The following is a 25,797-nucleotide window of genomic DNA, read 5'->3' on the forward strand; positions in this document are numbered from 1 at the left end:
CGACTGGAGTCGCACGACGCATTGTCTGGGTTCGAATTGGTAACATCGGCGTGTGTTATCGGTAGGGATTTACTGTGTGAAAGTGCTGTATGGATAGCGAATGCCACCTGTGAAAATTTCGGTCTTAAGAACAGGAGTCAATTGTGAGCTCTGATTACGCTTATCACTGGAAAGGTAATAGGTCTCCCCTAAGCTTGTAAGAAGTGTAAAGTAGAGGGAAGTGCTACTTTATCAACAAATGAAATCATTCTGTGGAAGGGCAGAGGTAAGCGCTGCTCTCGAGAAATACAGGATTCTTGTGTAAATGGACTACATTTTTCCGTATGAATGTGTGTAAGTGAAATAGCATTCGGTTTTATCGTGAAACTCTGGCCTTAATTCTCAGGAGCAGTGTAGTCTTCACATGTGTTTTATCTCCAGAGAAACGGTTAGCTAATGCTTGCTAGAAGGGTAAGGTAGAGGGAAGTGCTACTTTATCGGCGAATGGAATAATTCCGTGGTAGGGCAGAGGTAAGCGCTGTTCTCGAGAAATACAGAATTCTTGTATAAATGGTCAAAACTATTTCTTTGGTTTAGCGAAGCAGACAATGGTGGTGTTTTTATGTCGTTACCAACAGATTTTTGAGTGAAAGAGAACGTAAAGAAAATTTGCCAATAACATTTTGTAAAGAAGGGGTCAGCAGAGGTGCGTTAGTGTGAGTCGCACTGGGATTGGAGAATTACAAAAGTGGCATAGACGCTCCTGATTGGTGCATTAGTGTGAGTCGCGCTACAATTGGATAAGACCACAGAATAGTCGTAGAGGAAATCTAGCGATACAGAATAAGGAAAATGATATATTATGATCCACCAGAAAAAGAGAAAAAGTCATGGTTTGGGAAGATCAAGAATTTATTCAAAAAGGATAAGCCGATTGTGACTAGAGATGGACAGTTGCTTCCTCCACCGAAATCACCCGCATCCTTCGTGGTTGCAAAATATGGGTATCATAAATGTATTTGGCTGGATAATTAGGCAAAGTATACAAAAGATGATGGAGTTTTAGCGTTTCCAGAACATGGTTCATTTAACTTAGGATGGTGAGATTAGAACCGAGACCTAGACCTACTCAGTTTGAAGCATTAACAGAATGGGAAGATGAGATGTATGAAAGGGAGCGACAGCAGAGTGGCGGAAGGTATAAATACATGTTTGGTAGACCGTGCGAACAGGAGAATCATGATGAAAGAATGAAGAGATGGCGAAGTGCAAATATGGCTGATGGGATGTTCCCTATGAGAAATGCTGAAGAGACTAGTAGTAGAAAGTGTACAGAGAAGAGAAGCAATACAGGATCAGAAGGCTACAAGTATGGTGTGAATGAGTCGGAGGATGATGTACTCGAGGACATGTTTATAAAAATCCTCCCCCGTACCAACCAAATTCCACGTTGTTGACACCAAGTGTGCCAGTAAAAGAGACACCACAAAATATAAAATTTGAGCCAACGCAACCTGAGGTAGGGAAAAATAATCCCTTTAGAGAATCAGAAAATATACAACCCAGTAGAATGACAAATGAAAACTCATCTGAATTAGCCAGAACTACCTTGGAGTTAACTGAAAAGATTAGGAAATTGACCAAAAATATGGAAGCTGTAACTGTTCCTGTAACAATAGGACTAGTAATGCCTGTCTTTGATAAGCAAAAGGATAGTGAGCATTGTCTTACAACAGTAATAAACAAGCTGGAATGGAAAAAAGGAATTCAGGGGAAATTCCATGGGGACAAATGGTAGGAACCTCTGTATTAAGTACTCCTAAAAATTTGACAGTGAATCAGAGTCCAACAAATAAAACACTAATGACAACAGAATCAGTACCAGGATCACCAAAGAGTCCAGAACGAGTGAGGAATGAAATAATTCCTGTAGGTCACACTTCCGATGAACTAAGCGAATGGTTAAGTAGTTTACAGCAAAAGGATGTCGAACCTCGACCTTTAGATGTCGCAAAATTAAAAATAACTTTGGAGGGATTAAAAGTAGGAACTATTCCAACAGAAAAGTTAAAAGCATATCAGGATGAGGAACTAATGTTTCTATGTAAAAGTATAACATGGAGGGCGAGAAATTTGCATGAGAAATTGGAAGAAGTGACGACGAGTGAAATGGGTATCGATTTTGAGAAAATAAATTCATTACAGAAACCATACAGAGTAGACTTTTCTGAAAAAGACATTGAGAATTTAAATACCGCAGGAAGATTAACTCAAAGAGTTAATTGTTTTACTAAGAAAATGGGGTGATGTAGATAAATGGAAGAGCAGGTGGTTTCGGAAACGAGACGATGCAACAGGCAAAACGTTTGCAGCTTTCCCAGTAAGAGAAAAAGAGAAAGTGGTGACTGGGTGCCCCATGAGGGAGATCCCAGGAGGAGGCTCTGTGCATGTTCCCTGGACTAGACAGGACATTTTATCATTTACAAATGACTTCCCCCGTCTTCGCGAGAAGCCGGTAGAATGTTTTTTTCCCGTTTTTTTTTTATTTTAAACAAACTTTATTGGTTTCCTCAAGATCACAACGTGCATCATCATCAGTACACTGCAGAACATAGTCATATCGACAGCCGGTGGAATGGTATAGGCAGGTAGACAGGTTTGTCAAATTTTCAAAAGTACTATGGATAGATTTTAATAGTCTATTTGACATAATTGTGCCAGCAGATCTATGGGCAGAATGTAAAATTACAATAGGTTGGCCTACTCAGGAATAACCTAGAGATCCTAAAACAGATGCCCCTGATCCAGGGGTAATGAGAAAATACAAACAGGTAGTTACCTTTTTGAAAAATAAAGTACCTCCAAAAGAAACTGATTGGGTAAAGATTGATAGAACTCACCAAGAAGTAAAATAATCTGTACATGCCTATTATGAGAGATTATTATTGGCTTTTAAACAATACAGTGGAGATGAAAATTTGAGTGAGAAAGATTTGAGTCATTTTGTATATCGATTTGTGTACGGGTTGCGACCTGAAGTAAGTGAAATGATTAAACAGCATACTGTGGATTGGCAAAATAAAAAGATAGATGAAGTATTGAGGCATGCAAAGTATTTTAGCGATGAGATTGAAGCCAAGCAACGTAAGTTAAAAGAAAAGGCCATGTGGTCTCAGGTAAAAGTGGCAGAAAGACAGGAAGCCCAACTTATTGAACAGGCAAATGGCATGAGCCATATGAAACAAAAACCCAATATTGGAAAGGGAAAAGGACAGATTAGTATAGAAGAAGCCAAAAAGAAGTGGCCATGTCATAACTGCGGAAAGATAGGGCATTGGAAATCCGAGTGTAAATTACCCCCAAGTGCTAATGGCGATAATGCATCATTAAATCCACAGGTGCAGGATGAGGTGAGTTGTCAACCACAGCGACAGCAGCAGGTTGTTGCCCAACAGTGTCAGGTGCCACAACCGCCTTTTCCACAGAGCGTAAACCCTCAAAGATACAGTAATGAGACAGGATTCTACACCGAAGAACAGGTAACTAAGCTGCCGCGCGCTAGTGCTGTTTCGCAGTATTGGCTACAACGCAATGAGAGTGAGTCAGAAGAGAGTTATTGACGGTGCCCAGGAGAGGAAGAAGAGTGCGTACTTGCCGCAACTCTGGAAGTAGACCAGACAGGCTCTTTTGTGGAATGAAAGATAAATGACGAAAACATTACTTTCCTAGTAGATACTGGTGCTACTCGTTCAACTGTTAGATCAGCTGATGTTAAAAATCTTCCTCTCTCGGATGACACAATCCAAGTAGTCGGAGTCTCAAACAGACAGATAAAAACGTATCTTACTGAACCAGTTAAGGTTAAAATAGGGACATTTTCCAAGATGCACCTTTTTGTCGTGTGTGATACCAGCCCTGTAAATTTGTTAGGGAGGGATTTGCTGTGTAAGATGAACTGCAAGATTTTCTGTTCTCCTGATGGCATAGCCTTTGAGACCCCGACGAGGATGTACTGTACAAAATGACCATAGCCAATATGGAACCGGAGGTTACTGAGTCATTTGCTGTATTTGACCCAGAGGAATTGCCTCAGGAATTAAAGAGAACAGTGAAAACGGAAGTATGGGATTTCACAGGGGAAGATGTGGGACTAATGAGAAATGTAGACCCTGTAACAATTACTGTAAAGGAAGGAGTAAGTTACCCAAATATTCCACAGTATAAATTGACACCTGAGATAATTTCAGGAGTTACTCCTATAATAGACAGAATGATTGAACAAGGTATTTTGAGAGAAATAATGAGTAGTCCATGCAATTCGCCAATTATGGATTTGAAAAAGCCTAACAGAACTTTCAGGATAGTGCAAGACCTGAGAAAGGTGAATAAAATCAATGTATCATGTTGTCCCATCGTGCAAAACCCTTCTGTGATTCTATACCAGATTCTTCATGATGCAGAATGGTACACAGTCATTGACCTGTGTCATGCCTTCTTTTCCATTCCATTGCACCCTGACAGCCAACAGATTTTTGTGTTCCGGTTTGGCGAACGTACTTTGGCATGGTGCCGAATCCCACAAGGGTATACAGAAAGTCTATCAATATTTAATCAGATTCTGAAGATGTCCCTAGAAGATTTAAAAATGCCCAAAAGTTCGGTACTAGTCCAGTATATCGATGACCTATTGGTGGCATCGAGAACTCGAGAAGGCTGTGTAGTGGATACTGTTGCATTACTGAATCATTTAGCAGATGGAGGACTTAAAGTATCCCCATCAAAGTTACAATTTTGTAAAAAGGAAGTACAGTATTTAGGCCATAAAATTGAAAAAGGGCTAAGAAAAGTGACTTCAGATAGGATCCGGATAATCAAAGGAATGAGAGCCCCAATGACTCAAAGAGAGGTGAGAATGTTTCTTGGGAGGGTTGGGTACTGCCATCAGTGGACAGCAATTTCTCACTGATTGAAAAACCTCTGGTACATTTGACAAAGAGTGATGTTAAAGACCCCATTGAATTGAATAAGGAGGAGTTGAAGGCTTTTAGACAATTGAGAGATGGTTTGTGTGAAGCCCCAGCTCTTGGCATGCCTGACTATGAAAAAGAGTTTGAGCTCTATTGCAGTGAAATAAATGGATGTGCGCTTTCTGTACCAGTACAGAAACATGGAAAATTGAGACGACCAATTGCATATTTTTCAGCTATACTAGATCCTGTAGCTGTGGCATTACCTGGTTGTTTGAAAGCTGTAGCAGCTACTTGTAGGAGCCTGGAACAGAGTGAAGGAATTGTGATGGGATATCCTGTGAGAGTGTTTGTGCCTCAAGACGTGGCGATCCTTTTAACTAGGAGCCGCACTCAGTTTATGACGCATAGTCGTCTAACTAAATATGAGAAGGTCATTTTAGGTGCAACAAATGTGAGCCTTGTGACTGAGGTGTCTTAATGTGAATCCTTCAACATTGTTACCTGATGCTGAGAATGTGGAAGTCAGGGATGATGTGGATCATGATTGTCTGGAAGTGCTTGATTTTTGTACTAAGCCACGCCTGGATATAAAAGATGCACCTCTGAAAGAAAGTGACTATGTAATGTTTGTGGATGGGTCATTCTTGAGAACAGACGAGGGGATTTTGAGTGCAGCATACTCAGTATGTACTGTAGTAGCTGTACTGGAAGCATCCTGTCTGAAAGGGGTGAAATCAGCCCAGGTTTCTGAACTTTTTCATTAACAAGAGCGTGCAAGTTGGGAAAGAATCTGAGAATCACTGTGATTACCGATAGTCAGTACGGCTTTGGTGTGGTGCATGACTTTGGGCAGATTTGGTCCCAAAGAGGATTTTTGACATCGAGTGGAACTCCTATAAGGAATGCTGAAGTGGTTGGAAAGTTGCTTGAGGCGATACAGCTGCCTGAGCAATTGGCAGTAGCAAAATGTGCTGCACACTCAAAGTCCGCCGATTATATATCAGTGGGGAATGAGTTTGCCAATGACATGGCACAATATTGTGCACGTAACCAGAATTCGGTGAATCGAGGCAGGGAAAAGGAAATTAATTCATGTCCCTTACTTTTTACTAACACTGTGAATACATGGGAGGAGGTGAGGCAGTTACAAGAAGAAGCAGGAGATGAGAAAAGGAAACAGTGGATAAAATCAGGATGTGCACCCCGAGAGAGAGATCACTCGTGGGTTTATCGGGATGGAAGACCAGTTATGCCTGATAGCATGGTCTCTGCCATGGCACGGATGTATCAAGGACAAGCACATGTAGGAAGGGATGCTATGATTAGGCTTTTCAAACAGACATGGTATAATGCCAAGTTTAGACTCGTAGCTGACAGCCTGTGTCAGAGATGCCTTATATGTCAGCAATACAATCCTGGAAGAAAAACAGTGGTGAGCCTAGGAACGATAGGACGGGAAGTAGGGCCTTTCACCAGAATGCAGATTGACTTCATTGAAATGCCCCCCTGCAATAGACTGAGGTATGTTCTAGTGGTAGTTTGCCTATTTTCACGATCGGTGGAAGCTTACCCAGCTAGAAGAAGTGATGGAATTACTGTAGCAAAACTACTATTGAGAGAATTCATTCCCAGATTTGGTTTTCCAGTCACGTTCGAATCAGATAGAGGAAAGCATTTTCATAATGGTAATTATGAAACTGATTTGTAAAGCATTGAATGTACAGCAGAAACTGCATTGTGCTTATCGCCCAGAGGCTTCTGGTGTGGTGGAACAAGTGAATGGCACCATTAAAAATAGATTGGGAAAAATGTGTTTAGCCACAAGATTGAAATGGCCTGATGTCTTGCCTCTAGTGCTCATGACTATTAGATCTATCCCTGATAGGAATACTGGATTGAGTCCCCATGAAATAGTGATGGGGAGGGCAATGAGACATGTTTTCATTCCTGTCACCAAACTATTGCCTATATCTGATGACTTGGTGTTGGATTATTGCAAGGGGTTGGCTGATTCCGTTCATTCTGTGTTTCATCAGGTTGGATTGGATTCAACCACTCTTGAAAAGAAGCCAGCTCATGATCTAAGTCCAGGAGACTGGATTAGAGTTAAAGTGCATTGAAGAAGAAATTGTCTGGTCCCACGGTGGGGTAAACCACGTCAGGTAATCTTGACCACGACGACAGCTGTGAAGTGTGCTGGACTAAAGAATTGGAGTCATGCTAGTCATACCTTGCGAATTCCTAATCCAGCGAATAACAGTGAAGAAGAATACTTTGAAGAATCTGATACCAGTTCCGAGTCAGACTCAGAAGAAACGAGAATAAAACCAACTCCTGAAAGGGGGGAGTTAGAATGAAGTCCAGTTATAGCACCAGAGAATCTACCATTAAGAAGGAGATTAAACAAGATACTGAACAAGTACAAGTACATGAAACAGTAAAAGAAAATAGTGAAGAGACTGTCAAAGAAATTATCGATAAAGAAGCTCCACAAGTAAAAACGAGAGAGATTCCACCTGAAATCACAGAAGTAGATGGTGAGGTACTAGATATAGAGAGAGAGGGAAAGATTGTTGCGGAAGAACCCCGAGGAGGTGTAGGGAAACCACACATCTAGGTAGAAGAAGGGACAGTTAATCAGCAGGAAGATTGCGTGGAAGAAACACGAGGAGGGACAGAATTAGATAAGGAAAAGGAAGTTGTGGAAAGGAAAACTACAGAAGGTAAGAGTCAAGGTGGAACTGAATCTGAGGACAGTGACGAAGAAGTGCAAGAAGGCCGAGTCCTGAGGAAAAGAGCATGGAAAAGTGAGAGAATTGAAAAGGGAACTAAGTTGAAAAGGCCAGCAAAGGAGGAAGTTTGGCCAAACAAGGTAAAGCGATTAAGATATCGATTGACACGAGTAAAGTCATCTAGAGCTGAACAAGTGAATGAGGTGTCTAGCCAAGAGAATTCAAAAGACATTGAGCAGACACCCTTGGAGAAGGGAAAACGGATGAAGAAACCGAAGTCCTGAGAGTTATCCTGTCCGACATCGGAGAAGAGACGGATGTTCAGGAAATTCTGAACAAAGACTGTGAGAATAAAGTGAAAGATGATCAAATGCCAAACTGAGGAAACCAAGGTGTTCCAGAAGAGAACTTTGAAAATACTGAATTAAGAAACATATCCAAAAGGAACCAAGTAGGCGCCTAGAGCCTTGGGTTTAGACAAAACTAGTTGTGAGTAGACGAAGCTAAGTCAAAAGACACTGATCATTTTCCGAAATGGCAAACACAGAAAGTAGAAAATCTACATGTGTGTTCCTTCGAAGATGGTGCAAGGTGTGTTGCTGTTGTACAGGATTACTAATGCTTCTGTGGAGTGTATTAGCATTAATAGTATCATTTAAAGTAACATTTGAAACAATAGAAGGTTATAGTGAGAATAAGTCTGATGTAGAAAAGATTCATGATATTCATCCAACTAAAGAAATAGATAGAGACTGCTACGTCTGCATGCAGTTACCTGCATCAGTGTCTGAGAAAGTCACATACCACCACCTTCCAGTGACATATGGAATAACATGTAGTGTATTAGCGAGTTTGTTTTATAAAACAGGGAAACTAGAATATCATTTTTCTGATATAGATAACATTTTTTCACAAGTACCCGTAGTTCCTGAATTAAATGGGGTAAAACCTGGTAAAGTTTTAGGTGAATTCTTCCTGGAAACTAGAGAATTGACTTTAGAATCAGTATTTAGGAATAATCTCAATTGTAGTTTGAAGAGGGAAGAAAATACTTTTTTAGATATGGTAGAAGAAAGGAGAATAAAGATGCGAAGAAAGATACCTGAGGGAAAGGAAGAAAAGACAGTCTGGGTTGTTGAAAGAGAAAAACAATTGAAAGGAGAAACTAGTCCAACTATGGCTTTAGATTGGCCTCAGAAAGGGAAATTGTGTATTAGAAGAAATCAAACTGTGTATGATAACTATTTCATAGGTGCGAGTGACTGCCATGATACTTATAGAACCATGGGAGGATGGGGATTTAAAGGAAATGATCCGGTATTCTCTGGATTATATTTTATCTGTGGAACAAATCTTATTATCGATTAACGGACCATTGGTATGGCACATGTTACCTAGGCCTGGTCTTCCCAAAGATATTTCATGTGGGAAGAGGAAAAGATGGTGCGCATGAGATAGGTAGACAACTAACACGTAGAAGGAGGGAAAGTTGGTCAGAAATTGTAGGAGATATTTTTGGAGCACTGATACCAGCCGTTGGAATATCTCTGAATGCACACAAAATTCGAAAATTGTCTACAGTAGTGGATCGCTTATCAGCAAGCACTGCTGGAGGGTTATTACTGGTAAATACCGAAATGGTTGCCATGAGAGCCATTGTTCTGCAAAATCGACTTGCCCTTAATATTATTTTGGCAAAAGAGGGAGGAGTCTGTGGAATGTTTAAGGTACAACATTGTTGTACTTATATTCCTGATGTAAGTCAAGATTTAAAAACATATATTAAGAATACAACTGATTTGCATAAGGAGATTGTTCCATTGGAGGTTGACAGTGTTTGGGAGAAGATTGGAAAAGGGTTTTCTACTATTAAAAACTTTTAAATAAAATTAGGTAGTACATTTTTTGGTAAGATTCTAATTCCAGTAACCTGTGTGATATTTTTAGTATTGATTCTGAGACTAGGATGTTTATGTAGCAAAAGAAGAAAATTGCAAAATCATATAAAAAGAGAAGCTGCTAAGAAAAGAGAGAAAGAAAGAAAGGAAAGAGAAATGCAAGATATAGAACTAGAAGAATGGAAAGAGAATGTGTATAAGAAAACAAGAGTGGATGAAACAGGGGAAACAATCATGTGACATAACAAAACTTAAGGGAACTGAATTCATTTTCCTAAAAAGTTTATAAAAAAATTTAGGGGAATTTGTGGTGATATTAAAAATCACCAAAGGGGGGATTGATGGAGCAGGTAAAGCAAAATTTTGTATACCTTCTCTATTTTGCATGAAAATCCTAATGACGTAATCAATTTATATATTAATTTAAATTAACTGTGTGCTGTGGAATATTAACCAACAATGCCCATTTTTGGTAAACACAAATTACACGCGGGACTCATTGCTATTTTCATGGCAGAATAATTCTAATAACTAATTGTGGTATGCTTATTAACAATAGAAGGTGTGGTGATAGAAAAGTGCATGATTTATGTTGCTTTGCTGACAATTGCGTTCCTGCTAGGGCCGAATGGAGAGTATTATTGCTTTAAATGTCGCTATAAACTAGGAAAATACTAATATATAAAGGGATTAGTGTGGGTTTAACATTAGAATCTTAATTTCAGTATATTAATTATTCTTTTGTGTTTGTTTTGCTTAAGTTGGCATTCGGGCCTACCAAGCCATGACATTCAAAATGGAGTTCGGAAGTGGCCACCGCCTTGAGAGCACAATGTCTTCTGCGCAGACTCGGATGGCTCCGAAGATCTCCAGGTATCCTCAATTTAGAGCACTGTGTTCCTGGTCAAGGATAGGGACATGGAGGACTGCCATATTTCTGTCAGTAAAATTACCCGGAGAAAACAATAGTCACCTATGATCAAGAATCAACATTGTTGCATGAGTATGACATAAACTAAGGACGTGACCAGTCAAATTCTCTGAGAACCCAAGACAGTGTGAAAATGTACCATATATCAATTTTCGCAAGATGGACCAATCATATTTCTTTTTAATTCAATAAATGTTTCGTGTTACCCAGAATTTATTATAAAAAAGGGTAGTAGAATAGGGAGGAGTTACTATGTGCGTCTCAAGGAGAGTGCGTTCCAGCGGGGTGTCCCGAATTTGCGTGATCGACTTACTTGCACGATTTCTTGGTCCTTTGGATATCTTTGGGACCGTACCGTGTTGAGCAAAGGAACATTTCGGACTTATCGAGTCTTGGCCTGCTTTCGATTGGGACAATTAAGCAGAAGTATTTGGGTTATGCAGACCAATTGATTTAGAAAGACCCCGCTAGCAAGAATAGGTAAATATAAAATGTCATGCAATTTGTGTTGATTGATTGAAATTCAATTTTATTGACCGAAAATGCTAATTATATAATTGCAAGCAAGAAATTAGATAAACTAAATATTTATTAACAGAAAAATGAGTTTGTGGTTCTTCAAATAGGTTACTAAAAGGATTCCAAAACTTTAATGTGTTTTAGCTGGTTCTAAAACACCATCAACGAGTCCAACTAATTGGTCCATCGACAAGTGGTGGAGTGCCTTGATGTTAAGGTTTGGATCCTATAGGTATTGATGTAACATATTTTCTTTCCTATAGGTAATAAGGTACCCACCCACATGTCCAGCGGATACACCGTCCTCTTGTGTGCGGATTCAGAGTGAGAACGTGTGAGTGTTGGTGTTATGGGCCCCACCAATGAATGTGTGCGTGAATGAACTTGTGTGTGGTGACGGATCTGTTGACGCAGGGAGGATATGTACATTTCGCCCCTTTCCGCGGGATCACTAACATAGCAATGTGTGCAGGCAAAACCCTGTCTTCACTACACCCTCCCTTGATCGGACCACGAACAAAATAAGGAAGCAATGTAGAAACGCAGAGTTCAAGTTCGAGTGAGACAGAACCAAGTTCATATATTGCCAATCCGTATAATTGGCAGTGAAAGTTCGAAAAGTTTGTTGTGAAAAAATTAAAAAACATAAAACCAATGGACGGCGGTATACAGCCCATTCTGGAGAAAAAAAAATAAAAGTAAAAGATTTTCAGTTAGTAAGCTCGGAAGATGGACAACTTCCAATTTAATCCATCAACGTGTAGGCACAGTATGTCGCAACAGCAACAGCCTCCAAGAGGAAAGTCAATGTAATGTTCAGTAAATGATTCAGCCATCCAATCTAATAAAGTAAACAAACATACATGTTCTTCTATTATCGGAGCCTCTAGCACCATCAGAGGATAACTTGCGTGTTCTTCAAGATAACTTTGCGCCAGGAAGTCATGGGCGCCGGCATATATATCCCAATTTCCTAGTATTCCATGCGCAGCTGCACAGGCCATAGTCCCGATATCAGAACAGTCTAACTCATGAGCCACTAAGGAACTCATCAGTTGATCATAATCCGGGGCAGGAGACGCCGTACTCGACAGGCACAAATCCAGAGCCCATTCAAATGAACAATCAAGGCAATGGAAAACAGGTTGCACGCAAGGAAAGTATGAGAACCGGGAGGACAATCCATAGGCTACGCTCAAAGTGGCCAAAGGTAGCGTTCCATAGTATTCAAGCATCCGGGTGCGCAGTTGGAGCAGCCAGGGCAGGCTGTCGCGTGATACAGATTGTGCAGCCATTGCGGAGCAAACAAACCAACAGCAGCACACCAGCTTTCAAGGCGAGGATTAAGGGAAGCCCGCTGAAGACGCTAGAATAAATAGAATGAAAACATGCCGGTATCACACCAAATATTGTTTGGAATGAGGTCACAAGGCCGGAGCCCACAACTTTGAAAAAATGCGCCAAGCCAGTTGTTGACGAGGCATTGAATATAGTGTGAATTAGAGCACTGAAATGAAGTGGGAGATCAGTATTTAAAAGAGTATGCATCTCGGTGTGGGTGTTAGCTACGTGAAGGACAAATGTTTCACGAGAGGAAGTTAGGGCGACTTCTTTTTGAGACAATAGAGCCCTTATTCTGCTCATCTTGTTGAACTCTGCTTTCAAGGTTGGTATGGAAGGCCAGATGGATACATCGAGTCTGCCATGCGGGGTTAGGAAAAGCACATTCTTACAACAGACTACTCGTTGGGAGACAGTCACAATGTACGGAATCCCAGCAAGCATCCCGCAACACGCCTCATTATTTAAAAGCAAATAGCTACCGTTAGCTAATAGCATGAAAGTTGGCGTAATTGCTGGTGCAGGATTTCCCTTCAAAATGCACGCTAAATTTGGGGTTTGAACGTTGCATGCGTCATGCAATTGGATGTTCCTACAGACTACTGAATGATCAGGTGTGGAAGTGCAATCCTCTCCTTTTAAATAAACCTTTTTACCCTCTCTCAGGCATCTATATGAAAATGGGAGCGACCAAACTTCATGTAGGAAAGCGGTACCTAGTGGTTCATATCTGCCTAAGGCATAGTGTGTCATACATTAACTGAACTGAAACAATGGAAAAGGTAAAGTGATTAACCCATGGATAAGCCACACAGCTGAGTTTGATTCGGCCACAGAGAATGGTAAAGGTTCCAACTTTTCAATATGCAGTAGTGAATATGTTGCATCCTTCATGGACATGAACTGCTGTTTATCTGTCAGATTAAACGGTAGGAATAAAGATAATGTATTCATGTAGTCCCAGGGAACTTTCCCAGCATTCAATGTTTGTAAAGTCCATGCAAACTGCATTATAGAACGCAATTGATTTTGACCATGGTATAAGACAGACATATCATCCTGTAGAATATCCACAACAGATGAAACAATATTATCTAATGTGTAAATTCTGGAAGGAAAGAGTGTTAATGCTATTATCAATGACAGCAAGCACTTTTTTTTCTAAATTTACTTGATCAATTGCTCTTAATCTAGAAGCAGCCTCAATTTGAGATAATTTCCAAACTTCGTTGTAAACAGCATACACCCATCTTTTGGACCTGCCACCCACAGGGCCCTTAACAAAATCATTCACATCTACATCGTCGGTTAATTTCGACAAATGAAGTTTAACTGATGCCAAGTTGGAATGTTTAAGCCAGCTTTGATATCATTTACCTACTGAATAGGTAGTAACAGAATGGGAATTTTCAAATCGGGAGTCTACTCTAACCCGTGTATATCCGGGGATCAGACCCAGAAAACGATGTTGACATGAGTCAGAAGTTTTTTGCTATATCAACCATCCTTTGGGACCTAAGCCAGAAATATTGAAGGATGTGATTGTAATCAATGACTGCAAGTCATCAAGTGACAGATCTGTGTGATTGTCCCAGGAAGGATAAGCAACCAGATCAGGAATAGTAGGGGCATTCATCTTTTTAGAAGTAGCCAATCCAAAGCAGGTAGTCTGAAAAATAGTAGAATTCGAAAACAACATGTGGTTGGGGATAAGGCACGCAAGATGCAGCACTTCTGTGCCTTGGACTTGCCAGGCTTTAGAACCCCAAACAGATTTAAGATCAATGGTATCTTTCCATAGCTCATAGCCCCCTATAGCTAATTCATCCATAAAGGACTTTGACTACAGTAATTTAGTGTGTATAAGCCTAACTTTGAAAGCTGACTTAGCAGACATTTTAAAATAAAATGCTTCAGATTTAGATACACTGAAATTGGTGAAATATGTAAATTATGTCACTAAAGTTTTGGAGCTGCCTTCAATTGGAGCTGGACAATGTTCCCATTGTGTATAATTAACAACATTCCTAAATGTATTCGCTTTATGCAGGAAATGATTGCCATAATTTTGGTAGAAAAACAACTCTACATAATTTGCTGAATCTAAGTTCAAATCTTCAGCATCAAAAGCAGCATAATATTTCAAATCAGAAAAAAGAGCCTCCACGGCTTGGACATCCCAATCATCAGAGCGTATGTTTTGTTTAACAACATCCCCCATAGAAACACAAAGTACATTGGGGACATTAATCACCTCTGTGGGGTCATGAATTTTAAATTTTACAGCATCCCATACAATCCCATCTAACACAGGCCAGGCAGTAATATTAACAAAAGTCTGGTCCTTCTTCATGATGTGTGATGAGGAGTGGGGTGCCAAAGTTCCATCAATTAATCTAATTGCAGATCTTTCTGTAAGATAATGTCCATTCACTAGACGAAAAAAGACAACCACAAATCCAATCCACTTAAACAAAAAAATAGATATGAGCACCAGCCAAATGTAAGTCCAAGGGGGAATTAAAAAATGTCTCTTAAATCAAACAGCAAAAATTTAAATTTTTGAAGGGGCATTCGATGTTGTAGAGTTAGTGTCAAATGAAAAACATGACTGGTCAACTGCACTTGATTGCACACCAGGCAACGACACATCTGTGGGATAGGTATACTCAGTATCTTCATGGGGACCACCAGCCAGTGGAGTCAATAAAGGATTAGTAACTGTATGCATCTCGATGGCAATGTCAGGCCTGTTGGTATTTGCCGGAGCCAAAACAGAATTTCTAAGCATTGCTGGACACGAGACCGCTGGAGTCATATTAAGAAGAATCAGCCACTCGTTGTAGTTTGACATTGTCAATGGAGATGTACCTGTCATCCATGCGACCAGGAAGTGGAGGTAAATTTACTGTTCTTGTACCCTGCACGCCAAGCACTGGAACAGGTGCACGATAAGAGGGGCCGAACTGCTTCTTGTTCCCCACCTTCTCACAGACCAGGTCACCAACTCGAGGTAGCCAGCCAACTACCGGAATCTGAAGTGCAGCATCAGTTGTGGAGGGTAAGTGTTCCTTTGCAAGACTGTCTCGAGCCTCTAGTAGATTCTGTAACACAGCAGAATGATCATCTACGTCAAAGGGTGCGGCCGAGGCAGCCATGTCTTGACCATCAAGGTCATTTTTATGCCAAAGAGCATTTCGTATGGGGTCCGCCCACCCAGAGACCTTCTAGGGAGATTATTAAGTGTACGTTAAACGCAATACAAATGGGCCAACCAGTTCCTACCAGTACCTAAAACCCTAGCTGTCAAGGATTACTCTAAGTCACGGTTCATTCGCTCCACAACACTATTGCCCTCAGGCCTGTATGGAGACGAAAATTTGACTTGGACCCCCAAAGACCTCAAAGGCATCCTTGTACGCCTTAGAGGTGAACGCTGGACCCTGGTACAAATGGAGGGTACCACATGCAAAAATTCCCACAAAGACACGCAAATCCCTAACAACAGTTCGAGCATCAGCACTCCTTTGTGGCCAGGCCCATATAAAACATGTGCACTAATCCACTGCAACTAAGATGTACTTATACGCAGTATCAGAGGAGAAAGGACCGCAGTGATCCAAATAAACACACCCAAGTGGTTTATTAGATATGTACAACTGTGTTTGAGGTGGACGCGCAGCAGTTGAAGGTTTAATTTGCTGGCAAATGTCACAAGTAAGGACATAATCACGAGTCTGTTTATGCAATCCGCGCCACTAGTAACGTTGTTGTAAGATAGTAACAGTCCCTGAGATGCCTGCATGGGCCAATGCCATACCTTCGTGAGCGGCTGTTATCAAAGCAAGTCTGCGGTCCACGTTGGGAATCAACCTGTCACCAACGTCGTTAATTCTCACATAGAGAACTTTATCAGGACTTAAATGATGAGAATATTTAGAAGGGAAACCTCGAGGGTAATTATTACCCTTCTCTGTTACAGCAATAGCTGCCAAGATGTCATCATCAATTTTACTTTTGTATCTTGTAACTGCTGCTACTCAATATGTTGCCACTGCTATTTTCGCTGCTTCATCAGCTAAACTGTTGCCAACAGCTTGTACCCCTACGCACTGGTGACCAAGAGTATGAATTACAATCAAGAGCGGCAGACGTTGTTTAAGTTCTGTGACTCGAACCCAAAGCATTTTATGTTTGATTGTGCTACCTTTGGAATTACGATATTCATTTTGAGACCAAAAGAATAAATTGTCGTTGAAAGACTGAACACAGTAGTATGAGTCACTCACAATAAGAGTAATCACCCGAGGATCAGCAAAATCCAGTGCAAGCACCAGAGCACGTAGCTCTGCTAACTGGGCGGTACAATCACCCAATGTCTGCGTGTGCACGACATCAGACTTGAATTCTCCATTCACAAAAGTACCAGCCACTATTGCGCAGGCCGCTGAATAAGCATGCTTAGATCCGTCGCTGTTTGCGCCGAACCGTCAGTGTAAATGATACAATGGTAATCCTCAAGCGGGTGCAAGGACAGAGGAGCTGGATGAACAAATTCATACTGCAAATACTCCTGAGTCTGCAATGAGGCATCAAAGATGAAAGTGACATCCGGAGACGTCAAAGAAGTGTCCCATTGTATCCAACGTGGATGCAAAGCTTTAGAATTTGGTACACTGGCCCTTGTCACTGCCTCAAGGGCAGGATACGGTGTGACAACCAACATGCGTTTTCCTTGCGATAGCGCTCTCTCTTTCAGAATCGCCATCTGTACTGCAGTTAACACCTTCTCAACCGTGGAAAAGTGCATTTCAGCCGAAGTGTACAAGTGTGACTTGTAAGCAATAGGGACTGTGTCCCCTTCATTAAATGTCAAGTACGTGAAACCCACTGCGCCAGGCCCACTTCTGATTACGAGGTTAGTGTGGTTATCACGTGTCAGTAAGTATTTAGAAGCAAGAAGATCAGCCTGTAAGAGTGCAGGATAGCTGAATGTTCTGGCAGCCAGCTTGATTTGGTAAAAGTAGGTTGTACCAAGGCATATAGTGGCTTTATACGCTTGGCATAATCAGGAATGTAAGTACGCCTGAAATTCAAAAAACCCAGCAAAGATTGTAGTTTTTTCAGAGTCGTTGGAGCACGCAAACATGCGCATTTCTCCAGGAAGTGAGGTGCCAAACCTCGTCCTTCGTTGTTGAGTTCATAGCCCAAAAACAACACTGTGTACTTGACTACTAACAGAGGACAGGTTATGGCTATAAAAGCCATTGGAGATATCAAGTGCGGTCTAAAAAAATTTCTCACGAGACTATCAACGAGGGCAGAGCTGTGGATATTTCAATCACACCTTGATATTCCAATTGTTCAAGGATTTCTGCGATGTGAGATCTGGCCTCACGGCGCATGGGATATTGGGGTTGTGGCTGTGGCATAGACCGTAACGGAATCTCATGGCTTGGTGATAATTTATCCCACCCAACCTGTGTACGGTACAACGCCAGAGCAAGCACTTGTGCCCACTCCTCTGCAAAGTTTGCTCCTTCAGCACAGTGTGCGCGGAAGATGGGAGGATTACCTCCTCCCCTCTAGGAGCGGCCAAAAGGAAAGCCGGGGGCCAGTCCGCCTCTGCTAACAAAATGACATATGTAGAGGTCAGATTTTCCCCAAAAATCCCTTTAATGGTATGTTGTATGTCACCTTCAATTAGAAGGACAATGTCATATAGTCTGTCAGGGGGAGCCACTCTAGTATCAGCAGTTTCTGCAGTAATAAATGTGTCAGTTACTGTCGCCTTCAGATATGGACGCAGTGCTTGCCGCACTATTGTAACCTCCGCTGCGCTGTCTAGCAGTGTTAGTGCCCATGTCAGGTTCCAAAGCTGTGATCTCACTATCTGTGGCATACCTTGCTGTTAGTGCAGCAACTTTCTTTTCTGAAACGGAGGTCGTTGACGTACAAAGTCGTCCTGCTTGCCTTTACCATCAGCCGGGCGGGGCTGCTCGCGTCCTTGTGGGGCACCCCGACCTCTGCCACGTTCACCTCCACTGGCTTGTGAGACCGATGTTTCCTGTGAAGAACAAGGAGAACGTTGTTCAGGAACCTGAAATATATCAGGAGACCTAATTCTTGTGCGATCACGCAATTCATATGTGCGTTCATTAGTCACTGGTATTGGCGATGCTGGACAAGACCCCTGTTTCTGTTGCTGCTTCCCCTGTTTCTTAGTTAGATAGTTATAATGTGGAAAAAACTAAAAGAAACAGAGGAAATAATACTATTTACTTACAAAAGAGAACAAAAGGAACATAATGTTGACAATGTGGTAAAAGAGAAAAAAGCTGCTGGTAAGAAAACTAAGAAGTTTCTTAAAATATTATGCGGAAAGATGCAAAGTGAGCACAACCAAGTTGATAAAGTCTCAAATCAGCTAAGAAAGGGAAAAAGGAAGTGCCAGCAAGGGTAATAAATCAAATAAGGAAGGAGATAGTTTAATTATTGGATTTCCACACAGCGCTTGCCAGGGGGAAGAGGTGGATAGCACAATCTTGGGTAACAGAGCTGTGAGGTCTGGTGTGTTGTTCTAGATTGGTTTTAACTGTTAATTGTTTTTGGAAGTAATGATCTCTCTGCCATATAATATGGGAGGACTCACTATGGGCACTGTTTTATTGCTGCGTCCTTAAGCACATGCATTTGCACCTGGTGTCTTTTTGTTTTCCCATCATAGTGGAATGCTGTGCATGCACAAGCAATGTTCATAATATAACTATTGTATTCATTCATTTGGTTGTCATGCCCTGCTATGTAGTGCCATGTAATACATTATCAGGTGTTTGATGATTATTATACTGTAAACATATTGCAGTGGAGATAGTTTAACAAGTTGACAGAGACACTTTAAAGAAATTAGTCACAATGTTTCGCAGTGGGGTAACTCAGAATCTCATACAAACTAACAGCATAAAAGGAGAAGAGAAGCAGTTAAACAAAAGGAATGTGTCGAGGTTGTAGTTGATAAAGCATTTGTTCTGAAGAGGAAGCTATTAATGTTGATTCTGAGTAGAATGCGAACACTGGATACAACAGTGTTTTCTCTATGGAAAAGAAGCCTAAAGCCAAGACTTTTGAAGAGAAATAATTTTTTAAACACTTCCAGTGGTGAATGGAAGGAAGTATACTTCCAGTACATGGCATTTCTTTAATGAAGAAAGCTACTTCCAACGGAACTCATTAGTGCATGCAATAGAAACAACTGGTTGATGTTATGAGATGAAGGATGGTACTCCCATTCCAAAGAGGAGACATATGGTGCCTAGGAATATTGAAGAAGTGATAGCTGAAGAGGTACAGGGAAGACGTAGACAGGCCCCTGTAGACAAATGGAACTACAGCAGTATTTGCAGTGTTCAGCAGGAATCAATTGATTTATTGAGAGGTTTCCCACGTAACCTTCCATGCAAAAATCTGAAACAGGGATTTTGCATGGATTAGATCCGTGCTAAGTAAGGGAGTGTACACATTTAAAGGCACATTCAATAGCATGTCTATCAAAGACAGTATTCCAAAGCAGCATTCATCACTTCAGAATGTTAGCTGTTCACCATTCTAAAATACACAATTTAGTTAGGAGGCTTTGCTACGCACAAACTCCTGCCCTATGTTTACGAAATAATGAATCAAGCTGTTTTGCATGGTACAACAGCAGAGGAAGATGTTTAATTGTGTTTCTTTGGTCCTGAACAGGAACCAAGAGAAAATGAGGAGTTGGTAGATGCAGGTGTAAAGGAACAGGACACAGGTGTTATACACAGTTATTAGTGTTGACAGAAGAGATGAGGAATTTTAATACAGTTTTCAAACTGTGTTTGCTTTTATTGTCAACGCACTCACTACAAAAGCCAAACCTGCAATGTAGTTGTATTTTCAAGAATTGAACAGGAGAACAGAGCTAAATGGCAAGAATTTGCTGTTTATTTATTTGTAGAGAAACAGTTTGACTTGTCTACATGACAAATTATATGTAAATACTGCTATTATAAATTAGAGGAAAAGAAAATGGCAGCTAGAGCAGTACATAACAAGTTAGAATTAAAATCTATTCCACAAGAACAATGTTTATGAATAATTTCTCATACGATGTGTGCGCCCGTTTCAAGTGATAGTTCATATTGAGTCAAAGACAGGGAAGCAGCCACCAACTGACTTTCATAAAGGCCTTAAAGGAAGATTTGTTTACTTACCTTTAGATTTCAAACAGAATAGTGAAAATGTTGGTATACACAGAAAAGTACATGAACAACTAATCATTCTAGTACCTAAACAAATCTGGCAAGAGTTAGTGGATGCTAGTAAAGTATAAAAAAGCAACATTATACCCGGTTCAAAATAATATTTTTTATAAAAATATTGATGTAACATATATAGAGGATGAACAATTACAATCAATGGAAAGATTAAAAAAATGAATTGATTCAGATCTAAAGAGATTACAGCATCCATCCTCTGCATTCTAAAGAAGTTATCAGTGATGCTATTGATCTCTTTCAACTGAAGCAAGCAGAAGGAGCTCCCATGAGTGTGTTGGAGAAACGTTCAGAAGCTCGCTGTTTTTCACAACTGTTTCCCACTGGAGGAGGTGGCAGCTTTGATGACCGCCCGTACAAATACCAGCAGCTAAATACCAGTCAACCAGATTATACTCAAAGGATCCAAGATTTCAGCAGTGTATTCCCTCTATATTCCATCTTCTGTTTGAGTATGTCTTGTCTGGAATTTCATATGCTGTTAACCACATACTAAAGATAGGACTGAGGGCCATATGTAGGTAGCCTAACATTTACCGCTTCATAAATACCGAATTTTACCGATTCGGTATTTATGAAGCGGTAAATGATATGTAGGTAATCTATCGGTAATATTTACCGATTCGGAATGGGTCGGTAATTTAGAATCGGTATTTACCGATTCGGTAATGGTAACTGGCTTCCCATTGATTCCTATGGGCCAGGAGGCCCATAGGAATCAATGGGAAGCCAGTTACCATTACCGAATCGGTAAATACCGATTCGGTAATGGGGGGAGCACAATCAAGGGTGGCAGGGTGTCACAGTGACACCCTGTTGCACCCCTGATTCCTGCATGTGTGCACATGTGGCGCACATACATGCCCTAAGGGCATGTATGTCTGCCACATGGCACTGTTAGTCCAGCAAAATATTGCTTTTTGCAATGTATTCGGTATTTTAGCACCAACATATATTTGGTGCTAAATACCAAATTATTTTCCCTACACATCACTCATTTTAGTGTCACCTACATCTCATTTCAGGATTCGGTATTTACCGAATCGGTAAAATTACTGATTCGGTAATTTTACCGATTCGGTAAATTACCGAATCCTGAAATGTGCCCCCTACATAGCAAAAGCCTAAATACCAGTCGGTAACGGGATATTTACCGAAAATCGGCCGTTACCGACCGGTATTAGGCTTCCTACTTATGGCCCTTAATCTTCAAAATCTTTTTGAAAAGGAATTCATTGACAAAGTTCATGGAAAGTATGAAAACTTAGAATACAGCTTAAATAATTTGATGGCGTGCCAAAGTGTCGCCAACGAAAATTGGAATCGCCGTCATAGATAACTGATATGTATGTAGAGAAATCTAGGTGCACCTACTTGACACTCAGTTTTACTGAGTACACCTGGGATAACCTGCTTGAATTTTTGAGAGAAGCTAATTTTAACATTAAAGATATCTAAGTGAAGGCAGACGGAGAACTTTGCTCCTTGAATCCAGCTAATGTTTGCAGATGTTTTAACCACAGGTTTCAAGCTATGATGTATTTCATCTGCAAAAAAACAAATCCGTCTCTTGGTGAAGTAACTGATTTATTTTGGTGAAACGACTATCAAGCAAGAGGTGCTCTTCATATTCACATGCTATTATGGATAAAAGATGCAATGAAATTTGAAACAGACGGTGATTAGTCTGTCTTGTCTTTCATAGAATGGCATGTGACAGACACCATCCCAAAAGACGGTGGTGAAAAGGGCTTGAGACAACAAGTTCTGAACTTTCAAGCTCATAGATGTGGGAATTACTGCTGCCAAAAATACAGATGCAAAGGTAAATTATATGCAAGATGTCAATTTGGATTCCCACGGCCCGTCATTTCATAAGGAAGACTAAAATGCTTTTTATTCGGCCTGGGTGAAGTGCGCAGAGAAAAACTGCCATTCATGCTGATCTTCCTGCCGCTCTGGTAGAAATTCTACCTGAGCGGCAGCTCACGCTCGACAACTTACCATTGGTAGTGTGAGCGAGGAAAAAACTCTGCTGCGCCATGCGGAGCATAGTTTTCTGTCCTCCGCAAGCTCGGTGGAGTTCAGAAAACTCTGCAATCTCCCTGAACGGAGTGGAGCTCACCACCTAGGCCTAATCTTTATCTGTAGTCAGACATACACTGGCACAGAAATCACCAAAAAACACATACAACCTGAGAAGAACAGAGGCCTTGAAGTGTATTGATGACTATAATACAGACATTCTGAAAGTGTGGAATGCTAACATGGATATACAGTTTGTTGCAGACAACTCCATTGTTGCTGCTCATTACGTCAATGCATATATTACAAAATCAGAGAAGACAAAGATGAAGGAATTGTGGGAGGAGATTCTTACCAAAAAATTGTATAGCTTCAGCTTGAAAATGCTTCCCCTTAGAGAGATAGGGTCCTATGAGTGCTCGGATCGGTTGAGCTTGGCTAGTTTATTCTCAAAGTCAAGGGGAATTGGTTGGGTAAGTCTATGCCTTGCAAGCCCTCTAGTATTGAAGTCTTTTCCGGGAATTCAGTATCTAGCACAGTTTGATCCAGAAAGCACAGATATTGTGAAATCAAATATGTTTGATATGCACTATCCAAGAAGGAGTCCACACCTACAAAACATGCACCTTTATGAAGTTGTTTAACATTACAGATACAAAAACAATGTAACTGAAAATGTAGAAGAAGGAAAATATGTAGTAGTTGGATGTGACGGTTGTTTGGTCCAACAAATATTCTTTTAATGCTGTGGAAGACAACATTCAGTGCTCAGTCTTCGTGAACTATTTACAAATGTTAAATGATGAGATTGAACAGAAAGAAATCATTGCTGCTAAGGTAGCTAAGGAAAGATCCCAAAGCAGGTAAAGGCCTGTGCCACGGAGTCAAGATTCTCTTGGACAACCCAGACAGGAAAGTGTTGATTTCAAACAATTTGTTGGACAACTGAACAAAGATCATAAAGAAATGTCTACAGAGGTAAAACAGAAAATAGAGCACCAAGAAAGAATGCGAATGCTCATCATTAATTCAATATTATTATACATCAGTGGTCAAGCTGGTACCAGGAAAAACTTTTCAATTAAAGTTCTCACCACTTACCTATAGAGGAGACTACAGAATCAAATGTAGCATTTCTTCAACCAAACGTCTACGTACTATTTGTGGAAAGAAAGTATTGAATGGGATTTTGTCTAAATGGATCATCAGCATTTCAGACATAATTTGGCCTACCAAGGGTGATGTTTTCTAAAGGACCTCCAAAATTCAAGTGTGGTTTATTTTTGTTAGTACTATTATACCAGGTATAATAAGAAAGCAAAAAGTTTTAAGATAGGTTTGTTTAGATTAGCGTCATAACTGTAGGTAAATCAACTGATTCACAAATTGTAGTAAGTGCAATGCATAGTGTCACTTATTTATAGTGATAAACTGTGCAGGTTCTCTTTTTCTACAATCCATACAACTGTTTTTACCCACTGTTCAAGGATGAAGCTTCATGCAGTACATTGTTTATGGTGAACAAGTATGGAAGCTAAGAACAGTAAAAAAGGGAACATTTTATGTTTTACTTTATTGTGATTTACTGTTACAGCATAAGCAATGTGTACTGTTATGAAACTTTGTAAATCAAATACTAACTTATATTTCTATTATTTTTCTTTTATAACAGTGTTTGTAGTGATATGCCTTTAGATGTGTGAACATACTTGTAGTGCCACAGAAATACTTCTATGACATACTCTTGAAGAGGGTCTTTATGCATAAAGAGCACTTGACAACCTTTGCCACCAGTTTACTTTGACGGAAGGGGATGGTGAAAAACTGTTGCGCAATTGATTGCTGCTTTGCTGTGCTGTTGCAAAAAACAACAGGGTTATACCCAATTGACCCTTAATATACCTGGGTATGGAACGTAATTTTATACAGAAAAACAATGGTATACAGGAATTGATAAACAATTTATTTTTGAAAAGAGCACATTTTAATTACCCTCTCTCTAGTTAATCAATCTAACAGAAATATATCAAAACATTTTTAGCCATCTACATAAAACGTGACGTCTAATCAGGTGAGAAATAACAAAACATCTATACAAAATTATGTGCAAAATTACAAAAATTGGAACATAACACGTAACACCTTGTACACATACGTTAACCCCACAAGTACATTCTATTAGTGTCCTCCCACTTATTCAGGGCGAACCACTCGGAGGTAGTCTAGGAAGTATACTGGAAATCTATCCATCAATGTAGACCCTCTCAGAATACTGTCGCGTTGTATACAATCAAAACTTCAAGTTTACGACTCCTCCTTCGAGAAAATGTGTCTACGCACATGCGTTTCGGCCTTAATCTTTCCTTGCCCTCCTCAGGACAGGGTTAATGCAAGACTGTGCCCACACTACAAGAAAAATATATACAATATTTACAATAAAAAACACGTAAATGGTATTGCCAAGACACAACGTGTCTCCCGATCAGGTGGGGGTGATGGTAGTGACCCGTGCGCCTTAGAGAGTCAGGTTCCTCCCCAAAAATCACCGAAAGTGCAGCAAGTAGTGCCCAAAGGTTCCCAAAGTTACTAAACAATCTCGTAAAATACTCCCTACTGGAGAGACAACCAGGTGGTGCTCAAGGATCTAACTCCCAGGTGTCGGCCGAAATAAGCCGGCTTACGGACTAGGGTGCACGACAGCGGCCGGTGCTCTAATTAATCAGTCTACGTGAGGGAACGGAAGGCCGTGCACGCCTAAACTATACTCTCGTGTTGATCTCACAGGTGGAAGAGGCCCATATACTTACACGTCCATGTAAGCTCCTCCTGCCACTCAGAAATTAAAGGTGGCTCAATTCAAAATGCCTCCACGGCAAAATCAGGGCACCTGAGGGAAAAGTGGAAAAGCACCTTTACAAGATGACCCCACACTGGGGACAACAATCCTGCCAGAGAACCTCCATAACCTCCAACTATAGTGTGCGCCAGCGCTGTACCTTAGGCCCGGAGCATGAGCTCCTGTGTCGCCAACGCTCTCCTTACTTCCTCGTCTGTCTTGATCCCGAATCTAAAGAGAGAACACTTATTAAAGCATAACGT

This window comes from Triturus cristatus, chromosome 2_1 (genome assembly GCF_964204655.1).
Source record: "Triturus cristatus chromosome 2_1, aTriCri1.1, whole genome shotgun sequence".
NCBI classification, from domain to species: Eukaryota; Metazoa; Chordata; class Amphibia; order Caudata; family Salamandridae; genus Triturus; species Triturus cristatus.